Source organism: Bufo gargarizans, chromosome 3, assembly GCF_014858855.1.
Source record: "Bufo gargarizans isolate SCDJY-AF-19 chromosome 3, ASM1485885v1, whole genome shotgun sequence".
NCBI classification, from domain to species: domain Eukaryota; kingdom Metazoa; phylum Chordata; class Amphibia; order Anura; family Bufonidae; genus Bufo; species Bufo gargarizans.
The window spans coordinates 554,958,420-554,976,443 of NC_058082.1; positions in this window are offsets into that span (position 1 = coordinate 554,958,420).

An 18,024-nucleotide genomic window follows, 5' to 3' on the forward strand; every position below is an offset into this window, starting at 1 on the left:
AGCACTTCAAATAATTTCCCCATGCAACGACCACATAATATTTTTGCTACTGTCTTCTTCTTGGTAGACAGGCCTTTGGGGCCCTTCAGGCATCAGGGCCCAGGATTAAGAAAATGAGCACTTACTGAAAAAGTGAAATGGAACGGCAGGGGCACATTTGCTGTAACTGCAGTGCAGAAGCAAACATGATGCAGCAGCAGCAGCAGCTGTGGGCGCTTGCAAACATGTAATATTTGTATTATTTGATTGCATTACTGCTTTTTCCATCATGCTTTATAATTTGTAAGCTTGGGTGCAACTGATTCTTTTGGCACCCCTATAGCTATGCATCTGCCTGAGCCTGGCCATAATATACTTAGAGGAGAAGGAAATCAGGGGGCTCAGACATTGGGAGAGTTGGACATCTGGGGGCTCTGACATGGGGAGAGGGATATCAAAGTGCTCTGACATGGGGAGCAGGACATCATGAGGCTCTGACATGAGGAGTGGGATATTTTGGGGGCTCTGACATGGGGAGCAGGACATCATGAGGCTCTGACATGAGGAGTGGGATATTTTGGGGGCTCTGACATGGGAAGCAGAACATCCGGGGGGCTCTGACATGAGGTGCAGGACATCATGAAGGGCTCTGACATGGGGAGCGGGACATCAGGGGGCTCAGACATGAGAAGCAGGACATCTGGAGGCTCTGACATGTGGAGCAGGACATCAGTGGGCTCAGACATGAGAAGCAGGACATCAGGGGGCTCAGACATGAGAAGCAGGACATCAGGGGGCTCAGACATGAGAAGCAGGAGATCTGGAGGCTTTGACATGTGGAGCAGGACATTAGGGGGCTCAGACATGAGAAGCAGGACATCAGGGGGCTCTGACATGAGAAGCAGGACATCAGGGGGCTCTGACATGAGAAGCAGGACATCAGGGGGCTCAGACATGAGAAGCAGGACATCAGGGGGCTCAGACATGAGAAGCAGGACATCAGGGGGCTCTGACATGATCAGAACATAAGGGGGGCTCTGACATGGGGAAAGGGACATCTGGAGGATCTGACATGATCAGGACATCTGGGGGCTCTGACATGATCGGGACATCTGGAGAATCTGACTTGGGGAGCAGGACATCTGGGCACTATGACTTGGGAAGTAAGACATCAGGAGTAGAGTTGAGCGGACACCTGGATGTTCGGGTTCGAGAAGTTCGGCCGAACTTCCCGGAAATGTTCGGGTTCGGAATCCGAACCCGATCCGAACTTCGTCCCGAACCCCATTGAAGTCAATGGGGACCCGAACTTTTCGGTACTAAAAAGGCTGTAAAACAGCCCAGGAAAGGGCTAGAGGGCTGCAAAAGGCAGCAACATGTAGGTAAATCCCATGCAAACAAATGTGGATAGGGAAATGAATAAAAATAAAAATAAAATAAATAAAAATTAACCAATATCAATTCGAGAGAGGTCCCATAGCAGAGAATCTGGCTTCCCGTCACCCACCACTGCAACAGTCCATTGTCAGATATTTAGGCCCAGCACCCAGGCAGAGGAGAGAGGTCCCATAACAGAGAATCTGGCTTCATGTCAGCAGAGAATCAGTCTGCATGTCATAGCAGAGAATCAGGCTTCACGTCACCCACCATTGTAACAGTCCATTGTCATATATTTAGGCCCAGCACCCAGGCAGAGGAGAGAGGTCCCGTAACAGAGAATCTGTCTTCATGTCAGCAGAGAATTAGTCTGCATGTCATAGCAGAGAATCAGGCTTCACGTCACCCAACATTGGAACAGTTCATTGGCATATATTTAGGCCCAGCACCCAGGCAGAGGAGAGAGGTCCTGTAACAGAGAATCTGTCTTCATGTCAGCAGAGAATTAGTCTGCATGTCATAGCAGTGAATCAGGCTTCACGTCACCCAACATTGGAACAGTCCATTGGCATATATTTAGGCCCAGCACCCAGGCAGAGGAGAGAGGTCCCATAACAGAGGATCTGGCTTCATGTCAGCAGAGAATCAGTCTTCATGTCTGTGACGGTAGTAGAAAATATCCCCGTCAAGCATTCCCTTCTTCCCATGAAAGAAAGTCACCCAATATTCCACGAGTAGGAATATCCCTGGAATCGCCGAGTAATCCACACATGAGTCAACTTAATGCTGGAAACACGAGACTAACTTTACTGGCGCACAGAACTCACAATTTATGCAGCATAAAACTCCTCCTCTGGGCCCGGCTAGATAATTGAGTTTTAACAATACACACGGCTCAATTGTCTGCTGGCCAGAACATTTACAACTTTTAACACTTTCAGAATACACACAGCTCAATTGTCTGCTGGCCAGAACATTTACAACTTTTAACACTTTCAGAAAAGTACTTTCCATCCCACATACAAACATAATTTCAGCCTCCCTGTTCGGTACACGAATGCATTCATTCTTGACATTTGGAACCGAACAATATAGACCTTAAAATAGCAGGGAGAGAATTAAACTGAAGCATATAGGCAATTGCATCAAAGTCCTTCACAATGGCCCCCCTTTTTCTCCCTGCTCCGGCAACTCGGTTGGACCTTTCCTGGTCCAGTAGGGTTGACGGGTTCAGAGCTTTTAGTCCGAGGTTAAATCCGTTTGGCGTGACAATCCATCGGCATTCCCGTTTTGCTTGCCTGGGCGATAATGAATCGTAAAGTCATAGGGCTGTAAGGCCAAGCTCCAGCGTAGCAAACGGGCGTTGTCCCCTGAAACCCGGTTAAGCCACACCAAGGGGTTGTGATCGGTGATGAGAGTGAACGCCCGGCCATAAAGGTAAGGTGTGAGCTTTTTGAGTGCCCACACCAAGGCCAAACACTCTTTTTCAATGGTGGCATAGCTGACTTCCCTTGGCAACAGCTTCCGACTCAGGTATGCCACCGGGTGCTCACCTCCATCCTCCCCGATCTGGCTCAGTACTGCCCCCAGTCCAAACATTGAAGCGTCTGTGTGGACAATAAATCTTTTGTTAGGATCTGGGGTAACCAACACCGGAGCATTAACCAGAGCAGTCTTTAGTGCTTGGAAAGCCACCTCGCATTCCGGGGACCACAGGACTTGTCGGGGTAGCTTCTTTTTGGTCAAGTCGGTCAGGGGTTTGGCCAGGGCGCTATAGTCGGGTACAAAGCGTCTGTAATAGCCGGCTGTGCCTAAGAAAGCCATGACTTGTGTCTTGGTGTGGGGAGTGGGCCAATTGGCAACAGCCTCGATCTTAGCCGGCTCCGGCCGTTGCTTACCACATCCTACTCGGTGGCCCAAATATTGTACCTCCGCCATACCCAAGTGACATTTGTCGGGTTTCAGGGTCAGCCCGGCCCCCCTGATCCTATCTAATACTACCCCTATGTGCTCTAGGTGCGCCTCCCAAGTATCGCTATGGATGGCGATGTCATCCAGGTAAGCGCATGCAAAGCTCTGGAGACCCCCAAGTAACTGATCCACCATCCGTTGGAAGGTGGCCGGGGCGTTCTTCATCCCGAACGGCATAACCCGGAATTGGTATAGGCCGAACGGGGTGATGAAGGCCGACTTGGGTATGGCATCTTCTGCTAGGGGAATCTGCCAATATCCCTTGCATAGGTCTATTGTGGTCAGATACTTCCCTGCAGAGATACGGTCAAGCAGCTCGTCCATCCGTGGCATCAGATAGGCGTCCGTAACTGTCTTGTCGTTGAGGCGCCGGTAATCTACACAGAAGCGGGTTGTCCCATCCTTCTTTGGCACTAAGACTACCGGCGAGGCCCAAGGACTTTCTGAGGGCTCAATTACGCCTAGCCGAAGCATCTCATCTATTTCCTTCCGCATCCCTTCCCGGACTGCTTCGGGGATACGGTAAGGGGGCTGTCTCAGGGGTGCCTGTCCTGGAGTCTCTACCTTGTGTATGGCTAGGAGTGTGTATCCAGGCTCCTGAGAGAATGTGGCCTGTTTTGTTTCTAGTAAGCGGACAGCTTGAGCCCGCTCTTGCGGCTCCAGCTGTTCACCTAGCTGGACTTTCTTTATCTGGGTCATCCCGTCGTTACTGCCCAATAGGTCGGGAAGGGGTAGGGTCTCTGTGTCTTCTCCTGCTGGTGCACAGATAGCGGCTACCTCCTCTGCCCGTTCCTGATAGGCCTTGAGCATGTTGATGTGAAAGGTTCGTTTCACATCTTCATCCTCGCAGCTGGCTATCGTGTAGGTCGTGTCGCATATCTGTCCTATAACTTTATAGGGGCCCTGCCAGGCGGCCTGGAGCTTGTCTGTTCGGACCGGTCTTAATACCATGACCTTTTGGCCTATCTGAAAGCTCCGCTGCCTAGCCCGTCGGTCATACCATACCTTCTGGCGCTGCTGGGCCGCCCGGAGGTTCTCTCGCACTGTCTGGGCTAATTCCTCCATGCGGTCCCTCAGCTCCAGGACATAAGGTACAACCGGGGTCCCCTCAATCTCTGTCTGCCCCTCCCAGTGATCCTTGATGAGATCTAAGGGCCCCCTCACCCGCCTCCCATAGAGAAGTTCGAAGGGTGAGAATCCGGTCGATTCCTGCGGCACCTCTCGGTAGGCAAAGAGAAGGTGTGGCAGGAATCGCTCCCAATCCTTGTATGCCCCCGTGAACGACTTCAACATTTGCTTTAGCGTTCCGTTGAAGCGCTCGCACAGGCCGTTAGTCTGGGGATGGTATGGGGAGCTAGTCAGGGATTTAACTCCACAGGTTTTCCATATCTGCTGGGTTACCTCGGCCGTGAATTGGGTACCTTGGTCGGACAGAACCTCCTTGGGAAAGCCTACTCGGGAAAATACTTTAACTAGGGCCTCTGCTACGGTCTCAGCCTGTATGTTAGAGAGAGCTACCGCTTCGGGGTAACGGGTGGCGTAGTCTACTATGGTGAGTATATACCGCTTGCCGGAACGGCTAGGTTGGGCCAGGGGCCCTATAATGTCCACGGCTACCCTTGTGAACGGTTCTTCAATAATGGGCATGGAAACTAGTTTAGCCTTTGGGTGGTCTCCCTTTTTACCTATACGTTGGCATACCTCGCACGTTTGACAATACGCCCTGACGTCGTCAGATACCCCAGGCCAGAAAAAGTTCTGAGTTACCCGATACCCTGTCTTGCGTATTCCCAAATGGCCTGCCAAGGGTACGTCGTGCCCAATCCTCAATAACTCCTGCCGGTATTTCCGGGGAACTACCAGCTGGCGTTTTTGCTTAGGCCCTGGTGCATTACCCCGGGTCTCGGTGAGCCTGTACAAGCGGCCGTTCTCCCAGATAAATTGCTCCTTCTCTAATCCCCCTTGGCCCCTCCTGGCTTTCTCTCGATACTTTCTGAGGGAAGGGTCTCCGGTCACCTCCCGCCCAAAGTCCTCTGGGGTGTCCCAGGGTAGGGGTTCTACAGTCAAGGGTAGGTTGGGTTGGCTTACCTGGGTCTCAGTAGGAAGTGGATGGCTCTCGGCAGCGCGACTTTGTGCTCTGGTGGTTACTGCGTGGGCCTCCTGAGCGGGGGTAGAGGCGAACGCCGAAGTCAGGGGGCCAATGTCGTTGCCCAAGATGACTTCAGAAGGTAAGTCTTTCATGACGCCCACATGAACAATGCCAGCTCCCGCCCCCCAGTCTAGGTGTACCTGTGCAGTAGGGATACGGTATACTGCCCCCCCTGCCACTCTGACAGCAATTGATTTCCCCGGTTTCTCTGATGCCTTAATAAGGTGTCTTTGTACCAACGTGATGGTTGCCCCACTGTCTCTTAATCCCCGGGCGGTTTTTCCATTAACCATGACCAGCTGACAATGGTGTTTCCTGTTGTCCGTAATAACAGATTGTACCATGAGGGCTTCGTAAAGGGTGCCCAGTGGTTCTTCCTGACCCAGTTCCTGGGGATCCCAAGCCGAGTCTACACAATGGGCTGCTGCTGGGGGGCGGTACCCAGGTCGAGACCAATTTGACCTGGTGTTGTTGTCCATGGGGCAATTCTGCTTGTAGTGACCCAGCTGTTTGCACCGGAAGCAGCGTTGTTCATTGCCCTCCTGGCGTGGATAGCGAGGGCTAGATGTCACCGGTCTGTTAGGAGGTTGGTATCTAGCGGCGGGTGGGTATGAGGGCACCGTTGGTCGTGGAGGTTGTACCCGTGGTGTGACCGGGTTCGTCTTGCGAGTATCCGCATATTCATCCGCCAACTTAGCGGCCTCTGGTAGAGTCATGGGCCGGCGATCTCTCACCCAGTCTTTGACATCCGTCTGGATGTGCTCGTAAAATTGTTCCAGGAGCATTAGTTGCAAAATGTCCTCTGCGGTGGTGGCCTGGCTGCTGTTGACCCAGTTAGAGGCCGACAGGGATAACTGGCATGCCCATTCCACGTAAGAGTCTTTCGTGGTTTTGCGTGAGTCCCTGAACTTTTGTCGGTAGGACTCCGGGGTTACTGCATAACGAGCCAGGAGCACTTCTTTAACCCTGGCGTAGCTATGGATCTCCTGCTCTGGCACGGTCCGGAAAGCATCAGAAGCTTTGCCTGACAGTTTGCCTGACAATATTGAGACCCACTCTCCTCTATCTATTCGGTGCAGGTTACATTGTCGCTCAAAATCTGCCAGGTAATTATCAATTTCACTGTCTTTTTCATCAAAAGCTTTAAAAGCGCTAAACGGAATCTTCCTTGTGTCTGCTGTACTGTACTCACTGTTTGGAGAATGTGCGGCTGCTTGTTGGACTGCTGCCAGTTTTAACTGTAGCTCTGCGTCTCTTATTTGTTTAGCCTCCTCCGCTAACAGGTTCATCACTTTCAGCACCACATCCGCCGTTGGGTTCGGACCGAACCATGCTAGCTTCTCTCTCATTGCCTTGTTGGCTGGTGATTCCTCCTCCTGAATCACTGGTGTCCCCATCTCTTGTACTGCTGGCGTTGCTGCAACCAAGTTCTCCTGGTCTAGCTCCATTAATTCTGCTATAATGACCCGCTTGGTTTTGTTGCTAGCAATCCTTCCACGGACTTCCAGTAGTTCTTTCAGTGTATTTCTTTTAAGCAGGGTGTACCAGCCTTCCATTCACTGTTCCCAGTGTCTGCTTGGAATCCTGGTGTAAAGGAAAGTAGAAGGGAAAATCCCGCTGCTGCCAACCAGTTGTGACGGTAGTAGAAAATATCCCCAGTCAAGCATTCCCTTCTTCCCATGAAAGAAAGTCACCCAATATTCCACGAGTAGGAATATCCCTGGAATCGCCGAGTAATCCACACATGAGTCAACTTAATGCTGGAAACACGAGACTAACTTTACTGGCGCACAGAACTCACAATTTATGCAGCATAAAACTCCTCCTCTGGGCCCGGCTAGATAATTGAGTTTTAACAATACACACGGCTCAATTGTCTGCTGGCCAGAACATTTACAACTTTTAACACTTTCAGAATACACACAGCTCAATTGTCTGCTGGCCAGAACATTTACAACTTTTAACACTTTCAGAAAAGTACTTTCCATCCCACATACAAACATAATTTCAGCCTCCCTGTTCGGTACACGAATGCATTCATTCTTGACATTTGGAACCGAACAATATAGACCTTAAAATAGCAGGGAGAGAATTAAACTGAAGCATATAGGCAATTGCATCAAAGTCCTTCACAATGTCATAGCAGAGAATCAGGCTTCACGTCACCCACCACTGCAACAGTCCATTGGCATATATTTAGGCCCCGGCACCCAGGCAGAGGAGAGAGGTCCCGTAACAGAGAATCTGGCTTCATGTCAGCAGAGAATTAGTCTGCATGTCATAGCAGAGAATCAGGCTTCACGTCACCCAACATTGGAACAGTCCATTGGCATATATTTAGGCCCCGGCACCCAGACAGAGGAGAGGTTCATTCAACTTTGGGTAGCCTCGCAATATAATGGTAAAATGAAAATAAAAATAGGATTGAATGAGGAAGTGCCCTGGAGTCCAATAATATATGGTTATGGGGAGGTAGTTAATGTCTAATCTGGACAAGGGACGGACAGATCCTGTGGGATCCATGCCTGGTTCATTTTTATGAACGTCAGCTTGTCCACATTGGCTGTAGACAGGCGGCTGCGTTTGTCTGTAATGACGCCCCCTGCCGTGCTGAATACACGTTCAGACAAAACGCTGGCCGCCGGGCAGGCCAGCACCTCCAAGGCATAAAAGGCTAGCTCTGGCCACGTGGACAATTTAGAGACCCAGTAGTTGAATGGGGCCGAACCATCAGTCAGTATGTGGAGGGGTGTGCACACGTACTGTTCCACCATGTTAGTGAAATGTTGCCTCCTGCTAACACGTTGCGTATCAGGTGGTGGTGCAGTTAGCTGTGGCGTGTTGACAAAAGTTTTCCACATCTCTGCCATGCTAACCCTGCCCTCAGAGGAGCTGGCCGTGACACAGCTGCCTTGGCGACCTCTTGCTCCTCCTCTGCCTTGGCCTTGGGCTTCCACTTGTTCCCCTGTGACATTTGGGAATGCTCTCAGTAGCGCGTCTACCAACGTGCGCTTGTACTCGCGCATCTTCCTATCACGCTCCAGTGCAGGAAGTAAGGTGGGCACATTGTCTTTGTAGTGTGGATCCAGCAGGGTGGCAACCCAGTAGTCCGCACACGTTAAAATGTGGGCAACTCTGCTGTCGTTGCGCAGGCACCGCAGCATGTAGTCGCTCATGTGTGCCAGGCTGCCCAGGGGTAAGGACAAGCTGTCCTCTGTGGGAGGCGTATCGTCATCGTCCTGCCTTTCCCCCCAGCCACGCACCAGTGATGGACCCGAGCTGCGTTGGGTGCCACCCCGCTGTGACCATGCTTCATCCTCATCCTCCTCCACCTCCTCCTCATCCTCGTCCTCCTCGTCCTCCAGTAGTGGGCCCTGGCTGGCCACATTTGTACCTGGCCTCTGCTGTTGCAAAAAACCTCCCTCTGAGTCACTTCAAAGAGACTGGCCTGAAAGTGCTAAAAATGACCCCTCTTCCTCCTCCTCCTCCTCCTCCTGGGCCACCTCACCTTCCATCATCGCCCTAAGTGTTTTCTCAAGGAGACATAGAAGTGGTATTGTAACGCTGATAACGGCGTCATCGCCACTGGCCATGATGGTGGAGTACTCGAAACAGCGCAACAGGGCACACAGGTCTCGCATGGAGGCCCAGTCATTGGTGGTGAAGTGGTGCTGTTCTGTAGTGCGACTGACCCGTGCGTGCTGCAGCTGAAACTCCACTATGGCCTGCTGCTGCTCGCACAGTCTGTCCAGCATGTGCAAGGTGGAGTTCCACCTGGTGGGCACGTTGCATATGAGGCGGTGAGCGGGAAGGCCGAAGTTACGCTGTAGCGCAGACAGGCGAGCAGCAGCAGGATGTGAACGCCGGAAGCGCGAACAGACGGCCCGCACTTTATGCAGCAGCTCTGACATGTCGGGGTAGTTGTGAATGAACTTCTGCACCACCAAATTCAGCACATGCGCCAGGCAAGGGATGTGCATCAAATTGGCTAGTCCCAGAGCTGCAACGAGATTTCGCCCATTATCACACACCACCAGGCCGGGCTTGAGGCTCACCGGCAGCAACCACTCGTCGGTCTGTTGTTCTATACCCCGCCACAACTCCTGTGCGGTGTGGGGCCTGTCCCCCAAACATATGAGTTTCAGAATGGCCTGCTGACGTTTACCCCGGGCTGTGCAGAAGTTTGTGGTGAAGGTGTGTGGCTGACTGGATGAGCAGGTGGAAGAAGAGGAGGAGGAAGCCGAGTAGGAGGAGGAGGCAACAGGAGGCAAAGAATGTTGCCCTGCGATCCTTGGCGGCGGAAGGACGTGCGCCAAACAGCTCTCCGCCTGGGACCCAGCTGCCACTACATTTACCCAGTGTGCAGTTAGGGAGATATAGCGTCCCTGGCCGTGCTTACTGGTCCACGTATCTGTGGTTAGGTGGACCTTGCCACAGATGGCGTTGCGCAGTGCACACTTGATTTTATCGGATACTTGGTTGTGCAGGGAAGGCACAGCTCTCTTGGAGAAGTAGTGGCGGCTGGGAACAACATACTGTGGGACAGCAAGCGACATGAGCTGTTTGAAGCTGTCTGTGTCCACCAGCCTAAATGACAGCATTTCATAGGCCAGTAGTTTAGAAATGCTGGCATTCAGGGCCAGGGATCGAGGGTGGCTAGGTGGGAATTTACGCTTTCTATCAAATGTTTGTGAGATGGAGAGCTGAACGCTGGCGTGTGACATGGTTGAGACGCTTGGTGACGGAGGTGGTGGTGGTGGTGTTGGTGGTACATCCCCTGTTTGCTGGGCGGCAGGTGCCAACGTTCCTCCAGAGGCGGAGGAAGAGGCCGAGGCGGCAGCAGCAGAATAGGCCGAGGCGGCAGCAGCAGAAGAGGTAGCAGGGGGAGCCTGAGTGACTTCCTTGGTTTTAAGGTGTTTACTCCACTGCAGTTCATGCTTTGCATGCAGGTGCCTGGTCATGCAGGTTGTGCTCAGGTTCAGAACGTTAATGCCTCGCTTCAGGCTCTGATGGCACAGCGTGCAAACCACTCGGGTCTTGTCGTCAGCACATTGTTTGAAGAAGTGCCATGCCAGGGAACTCCTTGAAGCTGCCTTTGGGGTGCTCGGTCCCAGATGGCGGCGGTCAGTAGCAGGCGGAGTCTCTTGGCGGCGGGTGTTCTGCTTTTGCCCACTGCTCCCTCTTTTGCTACGCTGTTGGCTCGGTCTCACCACTGCCTCTTCCTCCGAACTGTGAAAGTCAGTGGCACGACCTTCATTCCATGTGGGGTCTAGGACCTCATCGTCCCCTGCATCGTCTTCCACCCAGTCTTGATCCCTGACCTCCTGTTCAGTCTGCACACTGCAGAAAGACGCAGCAGTTGGCACCTGTGTTTCGTCATCATCAGAGACATGCTGAGGTGGTATTCCCATGTCCTCATCATCAGGAAACATAAGTGGTTGTGCGTCAGTGCATTCTATGTCTTTCACCGCTGGGGAAGGGCTAGGTGGATGCCCTTGGGAAACCCTGCCAGCGGAGTCTTCAAACAGCATAAGAGACTGCTGCATAACTTGAGGCTGAGACAGTTTCCCTGGTATGCATGGGGGTGATGTGACAGACTGATGGGGTTGGTTTTCAGGCGCCATCTGTGCGCTTTCTGCAGAAGACTGGGTGGGAGATAATGTGAACGTGCTGGATCCACTGTCGGCCACCCAATTGACTAATGCCTGTACCTGCTCAGGCCTTACCATCCTTAGAACGGCATTGGGCCCCACCATATATCGCTGTAAATTATGGCGGCTACTGGGACCTGAGGTAGTTGGTACACTAGGACGTGTGGCTGTGGCAGAACGGCCACGTCCTCTCCCAGCACCAGAGGGTCCACTAACACCACCACGACCATGTCCACGTCCGCGTCCCTTACTAGATGTTTTCCTCATTGTTATGGTTCACCACAACAACAAAAATATTATTTGGCCCAATGTATTGAATTCAAATTCAGGCCTTTTTTTACAGACACCTAACACTATCTGGCTATCTATTTAGGTACCGTATTACACTAATACAGTCACAGCAGTAACCACCGATTTAGCTGACTATGAATTTGAGGCCTAGTATTTAAGCGCTGGGTGACAGGTATAGGTTTACTGACAGAATTAGACTTGGATATGCACAGTAGCGTGTGTGTGAAGTTATTCAGAATGACCCTATGTGCACCTTGAATCTAATATACCCTTTTAGGGATAAATTTAAAGTAGGCCTGATACAGCAGAAACCACTAAATTAGGAAATTGCTAAATTGGGAATTGTATTTCAACCCAGAACAAAAAATGTGCTTTGACGGACACTAAATAACTTGACCAGCTACAGCAGTAACGACAGATTTAGCAGGATATAAATTTGAGGCCTAGTATTTAGGCGCTGGGTGACAGGTATACGTTTACTGACAGAATTAGACTGGGATATGGCCAAAAACAACCACACTATTGATGGTTAAATGCACTTGGTGTGACAGCTTGACCAACCACACTACTGAGGGTTAAATGCACTTGGTGATGGGCGCAGCTTGCCCCTGATGTAGTATATGGCCAAATAATAAACAGACTATTGCTGGTTAAATGCACTTGGTGTGACAGCTTGACCCTGATGTAGGCTTTAGCCAAAAAACAACCACACCATTGAGGGTTAAATGCACTTGGTGGCAGCTTGTGCTGGCGCACCACAAGACACAAAATGGCCGCTGATCACCCCAGAAAAAAGTGACGGAAAAACGCTCTGGGCAGCCTAAAAACAGTGAGCAATTCAATAGCAGCAGTTCAATCATCCACAGCTGCAGATCGATCACTGGATGGAGTCTTTTGGAGGAGTTAATCTGCCTAATCTCACCCTAACAGTCGCAGCTGCAACCTCTCCTTATGCTGATCAGAGCAGAGTGACGTGCGGCGCTATGTGACTCCAGCTTAAATAGAGGCTGGGTCACATGGTGCTCTGGCCAATCACAGCCATGCCAATAGTAGTCATGGCTGTGACGGCCTCTTGGGACAAGTAGTATGACGCTTGTTGATTGGCTGCTTTGCAGCCTTTCAAAAAGCGCCAAGAAAGCGACGAACACCGAACCCGAACCCGGACTTTTACGAAAATGTTCGGGTTCGGGTCCGTGTCACGGACACCCCAAAATTCGGTACGAACCCGAACTATACAGTTCGGGTTCGCTCATCCCTAATCAGGAGGCTCTGTCATGGGGAGCAGGACATCATGGGGTTCTGACATGCATCATAAGTGAAGACATTTTTTTATCATTTTACCATCTTTATATTGTAACTCCACTTTAGCTGCTCGTCTTCTCATTTCCAGGGCAGCAGTTATCAGGTGAGATGGAAGCGCTTACACCCAGAGTTTTAGAAATGCTTGTGTGGCAGCTTAGCTTGAAGCTAAATTGATGTATTTGTGATCGGGACCTACTCCACTCATTTCTGTGCTCATCTCAAGACTTTCCTGGGATTTTTTGATCCTGTAGATAACACCTGACTGGTAGGATTCCAGCCAATGTGCCAGAGAATTATTCTGGGCAGCGATTACGGCTGAGTCCTTCACTCTCTTGTCATATGTGTCTCCTTCTGTGAGTAAGAAAGCAATTAAAGTACATGGGAATTTCCCAGAACTTTCCTATCTCTGCTCCTATACCCATCAGTAGGACCACAATCAGGATTCCAGATCTTAATGTCGATGTTCCAGCTCAAGAAGAGTTCTCATATCTGCAGTTTTGTAGTCAGAGTCTTCAGACAACTTTATGCTCTAGAAGGCTATAAAATATGCTCCAAAAAAGTCAACAAGACTAAAAACAATCAAAAATGCCCCCTAAATTATAAATTTAGTCTTATAGTGACTCAAAAAAATGAGGATTACCTTGATGATCTCATGACAACAGTGCCTGTCCAGAGTGGGATATATTAGGCAGCTAGGGAAAGGTCAGTTATTGATTTGGAAGTAGGAAACGTAATGATCTAAGTAACTTTGACGAGGGCCAACTTGTGATGGCTAGACAAACTGGGTCTGAGTATCTCCAAAATGACTGTTCTTGTAGGGTGTTCCTGGTATGCAGTGGTTAGCACCTACTAAAGATGGTCCAAGCAAGGTCAACCAGTCAACTGCCAACCACTGCCATAACTTAATGATGCCTGAGGGGAACTAAAGCTAGTTGGCTAGTCCATTCCACAGAGGAACCAATATTAATGCCTGCAGTGGGCTCATGGGCATCAGAACTGGAGCAACAGATGAAGGTGCCTGATCTTGGTTCTTGGTTGTGTCTGGACATTATGTGCAGTGGAGCCATCAACGTCCTGGTGCTAGTTAGTGTAATGGCCCTGTGTGCTGTTGTAACCCAAAGAGGTTCGGGAAGCCAGGAGCTGAAAATAAATCAAGGGGTATAGTCTGGGGTCTAGATTCAGTCTGGTTTGGGGTCTGAATTAATGCTGGTGTCTGGTCAGGGGGTTGAATATATTTTAGGGTCTATATTAATTTTGGTATTTGATGATGAGGTCTGAATACATTTTCGCATCCAGTTTTTGATCTGGATTTATTAGTGGGTCTGGTCTGGGGTCAGAATTTATTTTGCAGTCTTGTCTGATTTTGAAGTTTTGTCGTCACTGTATATTGGACTCCAATGGCAACACAGTGTATCTCTTGGGGCCCATTATATCTGATAAAGATCAACTATCAGACCATCCTGGAAGTAAATTTTTTAAATGCAACTTTAGCATGCCCCCCCCCCCTCCTTCACCGTTCACATGGAGCTGGAAAAAAGCCTGGGTGGACAATCAAAAATTTCTATGGAGTCCATCTATTTCCAGCTTTTCCAGGAGAAGAACCACCTACTCCATTCCCAAACTAATACCTGATCTACGAGACCCAACGTGGTCTTCTTGCAGCCCACTACCTTGCTTAGGTCCTGGACGTTGGTTGTCACAGCCCATCCATCCATTGTTGCACGCCATCGTACAGAGTTATTTCCTGTGCAGGTGGCAACCATATTTGAACATGCCATTGCGATAGTTCTCACACCCCTAACTATTTCCATCCTCCATTAGTTCGGTGGTATCATCAGTTCTGTGTCACATGGAGGAGAATTAATTAACAATTGTTCTAGCAACATTTCACATAATCGGCACAGAATGATTATTATTACGAGAGAATAGCTGTAGAACTCGCCCAAAATAAATGGAGTTGTTACCATGGCAACACATTGTGTCTGCAGTTCATTATTCGTCATCTCATTCATGCCATACTGCAGATGAAGCTCAATGAGGCCATGGCTGATCCCATGATAGAGTGCCCTCAGGCAAATAAAGAGTTAATGTCACATGAAAATCCCTCAATATATACATCCAGAATGAAATGCAGCTACAGAGAGTGCTCTTCTTCTGGAAGATCCAGCATGCCCATACATCACAGAGACAGTCCGTTGATTTCAGTGGACACTGTGCAATACTTCATTCTACCTGTGGTGGTGCTGTAGGGAAACTGAACACTTGCTGCTAAGTAATCCCACTGATTATAGCTGGATGAAAGGGGGTCAAAAAGAAGGGATGACCATCAAAATAAATAAATCATGAAGTGGGAAGACTGCATGAGTCACCCATACAAGTGGATTGAAACAGAGCAAAAATCTTCAAGTTCCATTAGCAAACCCATTTGACTAGGGAATTCTGAGTTAATAAGGGAAAAAGGACCCCACTCAGGATTTTCAGCTATTAGCTGGAGTGGAGAACAGCTACAAAAGACGTCTCTTGCTCTGGAGGACCTGACATGTCCATAGATCATACAGACAGTTCATGGATTTCGATAGAGATTGTGTAATACTTAATTTCCCCTGTGGTGGTGCTGCAGGAAAACAGAGCATCTGCTGCTGAGTAATCCCACTGATCACTGCTGATCAATGGGGATCAATAAGTGCATCTTATAAAGGAAATACTAGTGAGCGCTTCCATAATGGAAGCAAAGCGCTCACTGGTATGCAAGAGGAGGAGGCGGGGGTAAAGCGCTGTGAGCGCTGTACTTACCCCTGCTCCTGCTTACTCTCCTCAGGTCCCGCGCTGCTGTGTCCTGGCTGCCTGCAGCGTCAGGACGTACAGAGTGCACTCTGACCTGACGCTGCAGGAGGTCAGGTGGCTGTGCAGCGCGGGCCCTGAGAAGAGAGACAGGACAGGGAGAGTGGCAGCAGAAGACGTAAGTTTTTTTAAATTATTTTACAGTCTGATCTGAGGTCTGATATAGAGGTCTTATTGGGGCTCTGGAGAGGTTTAATGGGGAGTCTGGAGGTCTTACTGGGGGTCTGAATTGGTCTTACTGGGGGTCTGAATTGGTCTCACAGGGGGTCTGGAGAGGTCTCACTGGGGGGTCTAGAGTGGTCTGACTGGGGGATCTGGAGGTCTAATGGGGGTCTAAAGGTCTGACTAGGGGTCTGGAGGGTCTAATGGGGTCTGGAGGTCTGACTGGGGGTTTGGAGAGGTCTAATTGGGGGTCTGGAGAGGTCTAATGGGGGTTCTGGAGGTCTGACTGGGGGTCTGTGGGTCTGACTGGGGGTCTGGAGAGGTCTAATGGGGTATATACATCTGATTGGGGGTCTGAAGAGGTCTAATGGGGGTCTAGAGGTCTGACTGGGGGTCTGGTGAGGTCTAATGGGGGTAAAGACATCTTATTGGGGGTCTGGAGAGGTCTAATGGGGGGTCTGGACATCTGACTTGGGGTCTAGAAAATCTGAGGTCTGATATTGGGTCGGAGTCTTACATGGAGGTCTAATGGGGGGTCTGATCTGAGGTCTAAAACTGGGTCTGACATAGAGGTCTAAAGGGGGTTTGTTTGGTCTGAGATGGGGGATCTCATTTAGGGGTATTTTTTGTACTGGCACACAATATGAAGGGTGATCTGTGTGGTACCAGTATTTTCAGGGGGACTGTTTCTGCAGGATAACATTGGGGAGCACAGCGGGCACAGTATTGGGGGGGGCAGTATGGGGTGTTGAGAAGGTTAGGAGGATGATGGAAAAGTAGGAAAGTAAGATGTCTGCAGAGACGAGGCGCGGCTGAAAGAAGTCACCATGGCGGTCTGGTCTGAGAGGAGAAGAAGAGGAAAGAGAATATCTACATTAGAGAAGACGTCACTGGATGGAAGAGGTACATATGTGGTGCTGTATTACCCTGTATGTTCTGTAACACTGTATGTAATGTTTTCCAAGTATGTCTTTAAAGGGGTTGTCCGCTTTTTTTTCCGTACGAGCGCTGCCTTCTCTGCTCTGTTTACCTGCTCATCACTGCAAATGCTGCAGCGAGCAGGTGAACAGAGCAGAGAAAGCAGCCCTCATATGAGCGCTGCCCTCTCTTAAAACAACTGATCGGTGGGGGTGCTGGGGGACCCTGCCGGTCTGATATTGATGACCTATCCTAAGGCTAGGTCATCAGTAGTAAAAAGAGGACAATCCCTTTAACAGTAGGACTGAAGGGAAGGGGTTTAGTTGAGAATTTGGCATGGGGGGGGCGTTTAAATTTTTGCCTCGGGCAGCAGAAAAGCGCTGAGTGAAGAAGGAGGGGTCCCAAGCTGAACTCTTGCACCAGGGCCCTTGAGCCTTTAGCTACGCCCCTGGACAACCCCTTTACATCAAAGCCCTTGAGTGATTAAAAATGTATTTTCTAAAAATCCATCTGTTCAGATAGTTAGAGATCAAACTCTGTTAATAGAGGAAATTATCACCCCTCTTCTATCACCCCTCTTCTAGACTTCTTAAAGGGCATCTGTCAGCAGTTCTATACCTATGATGCTGGTTGACCTGTTACATGTGCGCTCGGCAGCTGAGGACATCTGTGTTAGTCCCATGTTCATATGTGCTTGCATTGCTGAAAAAAATTATGTTTTAATATATGCAAATGAGCCTCTAGGAGGCCTCTAAATGCTCAGCTCTCTCTGCAACTGCCGCACACTCTGCACTTTGATTGACCGTGCCAGGCACTAAAAACATTATAACGCCTGGTTCTGTCAATCAAAGTGCAGAGGGCACGGCAGTTGCAGAAAGAGCGGAGCCTCTAGGTGTAACGGTTACACCCCCATTGCTCCAAGATGCTCATTTTTCTCAGCAATGCAGGCACATATGACCATGGGACCAACACAGATGCCTTCAGCTGCCGGTAGCACATATAACAGGTCGGCCAGTGTCATAGGGACAAAACACTGGTGCTAGTGGTAGAAAATCCACGGTAGGTAAATTCAAACTCTGTGCTAGGTCTGCGGGGGTGGAGCATGGCTAAGGATTCAAAGAGCACCAATGGGAGAATTCATGTGTTCTGCTCCGCCCCACAGGATCTGCACTAGGTATAAGTGTTTCCTAAATTAGTGGGGTACTGCTTTTAATATTAAATCATTTCTTAGGATAATAATAATAATTAATACAATAATTACTATTATATCTAAAAATATTTTTATAGCATTATAATTCGTGTTGAATTCGATCCTAAGTTTAGGAAAAATTTGATTCCCGCAAAGTCGAATTTCCTTGTGCTTCGTGGTAACGAGTGAATTTT